Below are 9,050 nucleotides of genomic sequence, written 5' to 3'. Positions count from 1 at the left end.
GCCTGCTTCCCTTCCTCTGTCTCTGCCTGCCTCTCTGCCTACTTGTGATCTCTGTCAAATAAATAAATAAAATCTTAAAAAAAAAAAAAAAGTCTTAAAAAGGGGCACCTGGCTGGCTCAGTCGTTAAGGGTCCTGGGATCAAGCCCTACATCGGGCTCTTTGCTCAGTGGGAAGCCTGCTTCTCCCTTTCCCACTCCCCCTGCTTGTTTTCCCTCTCTCTGTGTGTCTCTCTCTGTCAAATTAATGAATAAAATCTTAAAATAAATATAAAATAAATAAAATCTTTTTAAAAAGACTAAATGCTAAGATTTGCCTTTCTTTCGCCCCAGAGAGGGAAAGGGAGTTGTGGAGAGGGAAGAGAATCTTAAGCAGTATCTCACAACCCTGAGATCATGACCTGAGCCAGAATTAAGAGTCCGACATTTAACCAGCTGAGCCACCCAGTTGCCCCACCTTTTTTTTTTTTTTTTGTAATCTCTACCCCCAACATGGGTTCGAACTCATGACCCCAGTATCGAACATTGCATACTCCACTGACTGAACCATCCAGGAACCCCTAAGATTTATCATTTGAATGAGAGTAGGAGAACCAAAACAATTTCGTTTATTATAACTTCATTAACTCAAATGAGAAATATATTCTTGTTAGAAATTGCTTTTTATTTTATTTTTATATTTTTTAAAAGATTTTATTTATTTATTTGACAGACAAATCACAAGTAGGCAGAGAGGCAGGCTCCCCGCTGAGTGGAGAGCCTGATGTGGGGCTCCATCCCAGGACCCTCTGGGACCATGACCCGAGCAGAAGGCAGAGGCTTTAACCCACTGAGCCACCCAGGCCCCCCAGAAGTTGCTTTTTAAATTTTAAGTTATCGGGGCACCTGGGTGACTTGGGTAGGCGACTGCCTTCAGCTCAGGTCATGATCCCAGGGTCCTGGGATTGAGCCTTGTGACGGGCTCCCTGCTCAGTGCGGAGTCTGCTTCTCCCACTACCCCTGCTTGTATTCCCTCTCTCGCTGTCTCTCTCTCTCTGTGTCAAATAAATAAATAAAATAAAAAACAAATTGTTTCATTTATTTTTTGTTTTTTTTTAAAGATTTTATTTATTTATTCAACAGACAGATCACAAGTAGGCAGAGAGAAAGGGGGAAGCAGGCTTCTCGCCGAGCAAAGAGCCCAATGCGGGGCTCAGTCCCAGGACCCCGGGATCACGACCTGAGTCAAAGGCAGAGGCCTTAACCCACGGAGCCACCCAGGCACCCCCAACAAATTGTTGTTATGGAGACTTCTAAACATGTAAGAGTAAAGACAGCAATTTAATGAAGACCCCGGTACCCATCACCTCACTTCAACCGTTAGCATATACATAGCCAATCTCATCTATGCCCTGTTTCTACTTCCTTTCTCACCCCCGCCAAAGATTATTTTAAAGTTAATCCCATGTATTTTATTTTCCACCTGTAAATCCAGTAAATTTCTCCAGAAGAGATGGACATAACCACTATGCTGTATCATACCTAAAAAGTTCACAGTATTTTCATACCATAAAATATTCAGCTCATACCTCCCCAATTGTCTCATAAATGTCTCTTTTACAGTTGGTTTGTATGAATCAAGATTCAGACAAAGTAAACTTGAATAACACCAGTTTGGAGAAACACAATGCAGGAGCTGGGGCTGGGTTTCTGAGATCACTATTTTAAAATTTTTTATTTTTATTTTTAAAAGGTTTTTAAATTGGGGCGCCTGGGTGGCTCAGTGGGTTAAAACCTCTGCTTTCGGCTCAGGTCATGATCACAGGGTCCTGAGATCGAGCCCCGCATCGGGCTCTCTGCTCAGCAGGGAGCCTGCTTGCCCTCCTGTCTCTCTGCCTGCCTCTCTGCCTACTTGTGATCTCTGTCAAATAAATAAATAAAATCTTAAAAAAAAAAAAGATTTTTAAATTTATTTGACAGAGATCACAAGTAGGCAGAGCAGCAGACATAGAGAGAGGGGGAAGCAGGCTCCCCATTGAGCAGAGAGCCCAATGTGGGGCTCTATCCCAGGACCCTAGGATCATGACCTGAGCCGAAGGCAGAGGCTTAACGCACTGAGCCACCCAGGTGCCCGAAGCGCCCATGTTTTTATTTTTAGAGATTTATTTTTTATTTGAGAGAGAGAGAGAGAGCCAGCCAGCCTCAAACAGACTTCCTGCTGAGCACAGAGGTGACGTGGGGCTCAATCCCATGACCTGGACGTCATGACCTGAGCCGAAATTAAGAGTTGGCCACTTAACAAGCTGAGCTACTCAGGTGCCTCTGTTTTGTTTTGTTTTTTAAATTTTTATTTAAATTCTAGTTAGTTAACATCCTGTGCAGTATTGGCTTCAGAAGTAGAATTCAGTGATTCATCACTTATAACACGCGGTGCTCATCATAACAAGTCCCCTCTTTAATCCCCATCATCCACCTGGCCCATCCCCCACCCACGTCCCTCCATCAATCCTCAGTTTGTTCACTGTCATTAAGAGTCTTATGGTTGGTTTCCTTCTCTCTCTCTCTGCCCCCCCACCCCCCGCCGTATGTTCATCTGTTTTGTTTCTTAAATTCCACAGATGAGTGAAATCATACGGTATTTGTCTCTGACTGACTTACTTTGCTTAGCATAATACTCTAGCTCCATCCACGTCATTGCAAATGGTAAGATTTCATTCTTTTTGGTGGCTGAGTAATATTCCAATATATATATGCACACCACATCTTTATCCATTGGTCATTCTATGAATATTTTTTTTCCCATAGTTTAGCTATTGTTGAAACTGCTGCTATAAACACCAGGGTGCATATTCCCCTTGAATCTGTGTTTTTGTGTCCTTTGGGTAAATAGTAGTGCATTTGCTGGGTCCTAGGGTAGCTCTATTTTCAACTTTTTGAGGCACCTCCACACTGCTTTCCAGAGTGGCTGCACCAGCTTGCATTCCCACCAGCAGTGTGGGAGGATTCCCCTTTCTCCGCATCCTTGCCAACATCTGTTGTTTTCTCGTGTTGTTAATTTTAGCCATTCTGGCAGGTGTAAAGTGGTTTCTCATTGTGGTTTTTGATTTGTATTTCCCTGATGATGAGAGATGTTGAGCATCTTTTCATGTGTCTGTTAGCCATCTGGATGTCTTCTTTGAAAAAGTGTTCATGTCTTTTGCCCATTTCTTACCTGGATTTTTTGCTTTTGAGGGTGTGTTTGATAAGTTATTTATAGATTTTGGATACTATGAGATAGGTCATTTGCAAATATCTTCTACATTGCATAGTCTGCCTTTCAGTTTTGTTGTTTGTTTCCTTCACTGTGCAGAAGTTTGTTGATGAAGATCCAGTAGTTCACTTCTGCTTTTGTTTCCCTTGCCTTTGGTGATGTGTCTAGGAAGAAGTTGCTACAGCCAAGGTCAAAGAGGTTGCCGCCTATTTTCCGCTCTAGGATTTTGATGGTTTCTTGATTCATATTTGGGTCTTTCACCCATTTTGAATTTATTTTTGTATAAGGTGTAAGGAAATGGTCCAGTTTCATTTTTCTGCATGTGGCTGTCTAGTTTTCCCAGCACCATTTGTTGAAGGGACTGTCTTTTTCCATTGGACATTCTTTCCTGCTTTGTTGAAGATTAGTTGGCCATAGAGTTGCAGGTCCATATCTGGGCTCTCTGTTCTGTTCCACTGATCTATGTGTCTGTTTTTGTGCCAGTACCATGCTGTCTCAATGATTACAGCTTTGTAAGATAGCTGAAAATCTGGAATCATAATGCCTCCAGGTTTGCTTTTCATTTTCAGCATTGCTTTGGCTATCTGGGGTCTTTTGTGGTTCCATACAAATTTTAGGAATGTTTGTTCTAGCTCTGTGAAAAATGCAGGTGGTATTTTGATACGGATTGCATTAAATGTGTATGTTGCTTTGGGTAGTATAGACATTTTAACCATGTTTTTCTTCTAATCCATGAGGATGGAATGCTTTTCCATTTCTTTGTGTCTTCCTCAATTTCCTTATAAGTGTTCTGTTGGTTTCAGAGTACAGATCTTTTACCTCTTTGGTTAGGTTTATTCCTAGGTTTCTTATTTTTGGTGCAATTGCAAATGGGATCAATTCCTTGATGTCTTTTTCTGCTGCTTCATTATTGGTGTATAGAAATGCAACAGATTTCTGTATGTTGATTTTATTTCCTGCAATTTTGCTGAATTTATATGTTAGCTTTAGGAATTTTTTGGTGGAGTCTTTCTGGTTTTCTACAGAATATCCTGTCATCTACAAATAGTGAATGTTTGACTTCTTCCTTGCTAATCTGGATGCCATTTATTTCTTTTTTTTTGTCTGATTGCTAAGGCTACGATTCCCTGCACTATGTTAAATAGTAATGGGAAGGGTGGACATCCCTGTCTTGTTCCTGATTGTAGAAGAAAAGTTCTCAATTTTTCCCCATTGAGGATCATATTTGCTCTGCGTCTCTCGTATATGGCCTTTATAATGTTTATATTTATGATATTCTATCTGCCCCTACTTCATTGAGGGTTTTAATCAAGAAAGGGATGCTGTATTTTGGCAAATGCTTTTTCTGCATCTATTGAGAGGATCATATGGTTCTTATCCTTTTTTTCATCATTAATGTGGTATATCACATTGATTGATTTATGAATATTGAACCACCCCTGCAGCCCAGGAATAAGTCCCACTTGATGGTGGTGAATAATTCTTCCACTGTATTGTTGGATTCAGTTTGCTAGTATCTTTTTTTTTTTTTTAAAGATTTAATTTATTTATTTGACAGAGATCACAAGTAGGCAGAGAAGCAGGCAGAGAGAGGAGGAAGGAGGCTCCCGCTGAGCAGAGAGCCCAATGCGGGGCTCAATCCCAGGACCCTGGGAACATGACCTGAGCTGAAGGCAGAGGCTTTAACCCACTGAGCCACCCAGGCGCCCCAGTTTGCTAGTATCTTTTTGAAAATTTTTGCATCTGTGTTCATTGGGAATATTGGCCTGGAGTTCTCATTTTAGCGGAGTCTTTGTCTGGTTTTGGAATCAAAGTAATGCTGGCCTTGTAGAAGAAGTTTGGAAGGTCTCCTTCCATTTCTATTTTTTGGAACAGTTTGAGAAGAATAGGTATTAACTCTTTTTTAAATGTCTGGTGGAATTCTGTTGGGAAGCCATCTGTTCCTGGACTTTGGTTTGTTTGGAGATTTTTGATTACTGATTCAATTCCTTTGCTGGTTATGGGTCTGTTCAAATTTTCTACTTCTTCCTGTTTCAGTTTTGGTAGTTTGTATTTTTCTAGGAATTTGTCCATTTCTTCCAGATTGCCCAGTTTTTGGTATATAATTTTTCATAATATTCTCTTATAATTGTTTGAATTTCTGTGGTGTTGGTTGTGATCTTTTCATTTCATTCACCATTTTATTTATTTGGGTCCTTTCTCTCTTCTTGATAGATCTTGCTAGGGGGTTATCAATTTTATTCTTTCAAAGAAGTTCTTAGTCTTGTTGATCTGTCCTACTGTTTTTGTTTATGTGTTGGTTTTTTGTTTGTTTGTTTGTTTCTATATTGTTTATTTTTGTTCTAATCTTTATTTCTCTTCTGCTGGCTTTAGGCTTTATTTGCTATTCCTTTTCAAGCTTTTTAGGTGTGCGGTTATGTTGTGTATTTGACACTTTCTTGCTTTTTGAGGTAGACCTATATTGCAATACACTTGCCTCTTCAGACTGCCTTTATTGCATCCCAAAGGTTTTGGACTGTCATGTTTTCATTTTCATTTGCCTCTGTTTATTTTTTAATTTCCTGATTGACCCATTCATTCTTTAGTACGATATTCTTTAACCTCCATGTATTTGTGATCTGTCCAAATTTTTTCGTTTCTTTTTTTAAAAAAGATTTTATTTATTTATTTATTTGACAGAGAGAAAGAGATCACAAGTAGGCAGAGAGGCAGGCAGAGAGAGAGGGAAAAGCAGGCTCCCCACTGAGCAGAGAGCCCCATGCATGGCTTGATCCCAGGACCCTAGGATCGTGACCTGAGCCGAAGGCAGAGGCTTTAATCTGCTGAGCCACCCAGGCACCCCAGTTCAAATTTTTTCTTGTGGTTGACTTAGTTTCCTAGTGTTGTGATCTGAAAATATGCAGCTATGAGCTCAATCTTTTTGTACTTGTCGAGGGCTGCTTTGTGACCCAGTATATGATCTATCCTGGTGAATGTTCTGTGTGCACTTGAGAAGAATGAGTATTCTCTTGCTTTAGGATGGAATGCTCAGTATATATCTGTGAAGTCCATCTGGTCTAGTGTGTCATTCAAAGCCATTGATTCCTTGTTGATTTTCCACTTAGATGATCGGTCCATTGCTGTAAGTGGGGTGTTGTTAAAGTGCTCTACTATTATCTTATTGTCAGTGAGTTTCTTTATGTTTGTTACTAATTGATTTATATATTTAATTGTACCCAAGTTGGAGACATAAATATTTTTCATTGTTAGATTGTATTGATGGGTAGACCCCATAATTATGATGTAAGGCCCTTTTTCATTTCTTGTTATATAGTCTTTAGTATAAAATCTGGTTTGTCTGATATAAGTATGGCTATTCCAGCTTTCTTTTGATGTTCACTAGCATGATAAATGGTTCTCCATCCCCTCACTTTTCAATCTGCAGGTGTCTTTATGTCTAAAATGAGTCTCTTGGGGCACTTGGGTGGCTCAGTTGTTAAGCATCTACCTTCAGCTCAGGTCATGATCCCAGGGTCCTGGAATCAAGCCCTGCATCAGGCTCCCTGCTCAGCGGGAAGACTGCTTCTCCCTCTCTCACTTTCCCTGCTTGTGTTCCCTCTCTCCTTGTGTCTTTCCCTGTCAAATAAATAAAATCTTTAAAAAAAAAAAAAACTAGTCTCTTTTAGGCAGCATATAGATGGGTCCTGTTTTTTTTTATCTGTTCTGATTTTGGATGTTTATTTGTGTAAGTTCTTTATATACTTTGGGTACTAAGCCTTTATTGGAAATGTCATTGGCAAATATCTTCTCCCATTCAGTAGGTTGTCCTTTAATTTTGTTGTTTCCTTTGCTGTGCAGAAGCTTTTTATTTTTATATCGTCCCAGTATAGTTTGTCTATTTGTTTTTGCCTTTTTTTTTTTTTTTTGCTTTTATTTCCCTTGCCTCAGGAGACATACCTAGAAAAAATATTTCTATGGCTGTGTCAGAAGAATTACTTCCTGTGCTCTCTTCTAGGATTTTTATGGTTTCAGGTCTCACATTTAGGTCCTTAATCCATTTTGAGTTTATTTTGCATATGGTGTAAGAAATGGTGCAGTTTCCTTCTTTTGCTGTGGCTGTCCAGTTTTCCCAACAGCATTTGTTGAAGAGACTGTCTTTTCCTTGTTGTATATTCTTGCCTCTTTTTTTGAAGATTAATTGTGGGTTTGTTTCTGGGATTTCTATCCTGTTCCGTTGATCTACATGTCTACTTTTGTGCCAGTACCATACTGTTTTGATCATTACAGCTCTGTCATATAACTTGAAATCTGGAATTTTGTTAACTCCAGCTTTGTTTTTCCATGAAATCACTATGTATAAATTATATCTGATTATATTTGTAAACTTAACTTATGCTTATAGAATACTTTCCCCCTAAATAACAGAGAGTGACTCCTGCCACGAGCTTTCATAGTGAACAGCATTATCACAGTGACCATCACTACCATATTTTCATGTACTAACAACCATACAGGAAAAGGGTAGCCCAACACAAAAGCCCCAGTGAAAGTTCAGGAGGACTGCTATGCAGTGTCCTTAGGGAACTCCCAGTCTAGATAAGGGTGGGAAGATAGGGAGGAAGATCCCCGGGAGGAAACTTGAATTGCTAACTTGGAACATATGGGAAATATTGTGGATAGACAAAGATGTTGGTAATTTAGGAAAAAATAATGACAGACCGATGGGAAACCAGGATGATGGGGCGGGGGAGGCAATTATTAACTGCACAAAAAATGAAGGATTGTACAAGTAAAGACCTGTGGTTTTAGTGGACTTCCTAGTTCAGTAGTGTGCAATGTTTGCGTTGTCCTAGCACTTTACATGGCAACTGTTGATTTAATCAAAAAATTGTGGGAGGAGCACCTGGGTGGTTCAGTCAGTTCGTTGAGTTTCTGACTCTTGGTCTCAGCTCAGGTCATGATCTCAGGGTCATGGGAGCCGGGATCTGGCTCTGCGCTCAGCCTGGAATCTGCTCGTCCCTTTCCCTCCCCTCCCCTGCTTGTGCTCTCTCTTTCTCTCTCTTTAGAAGAATAAACAAAGTCTTCAAAAAAAAGAATACATTAAGAAAAAGAATTGTGGGATGGTTTTATTAGATAAAGGGAGAAATGGGAGAGGGAGTATAGGAGAGCTAACTCCTTACCTATCGGGGCAAGAAGTCAAGAAATGATATATGATGCTGACAAATTAGAAGGCATATTAGCTATCATTTGGGAATGTGTGGATAATAATAGAAGAAACAGGTAGAAGGGTTGAGGGTGTTTGCTTCCTAGAGAGAGCTTGGGGCTGGGCAGAAGGAAAGCAGGGACTGCTGTTCCTTCATGACTTTCAGATCCTGTATGCACATGAAATTCTTCCTTTCAGTGAGGCAACTAAATAAATGAGTTTGCTAGATGGAGTAGTTAATTTTACAAGAGGAAAAACAGGTCTAGGGGACCTTTGCCTAATTTGGGAACCTTTGTTCTGCTCTTAGTCTTTCTCCAGGTTCCTCCTTTATCTGGTGTTTTCTATTAAAAACTTTGATTTCCTCGTTTACTAGCTCTTCAGTATATACCAGCAAATTCAGTAGGAGACAGGGGCACCTGACTGGCTCCGTCAGTGGTGCATGTGACTCTTGATTTGGGGTGGGGAGTTCAAGCCCATGTTGGGTGTAGAGCCTACTTAAAAAAATTAAATCAGGAGAGGGGCGCCTGGGTGGCTCAGTGGGTTAAGCCTCTCTTCCCTTGGCTCAGGTCATGATCTCAGGGTCCTGGGATCGAGCCGCACATCGGGCTCTCTGCTCAGCGGGGAGCCTGCTTCCCCACCCCC

The sequence above is a fragment of the Martes martes genome, assembly GCF_963455335.1.
Source record: "Martes martes genome assembly, chromosome: 17".
NCBI classification, from domain to species: domain Eukaryota; kingdom Metazoa; phylum Chordata; class Mammalia; order Carnivora; family Mustelidae; genus Martes; species Martes martes.
Note: the sequence above shows the minus strand (reverse complement) of the source record.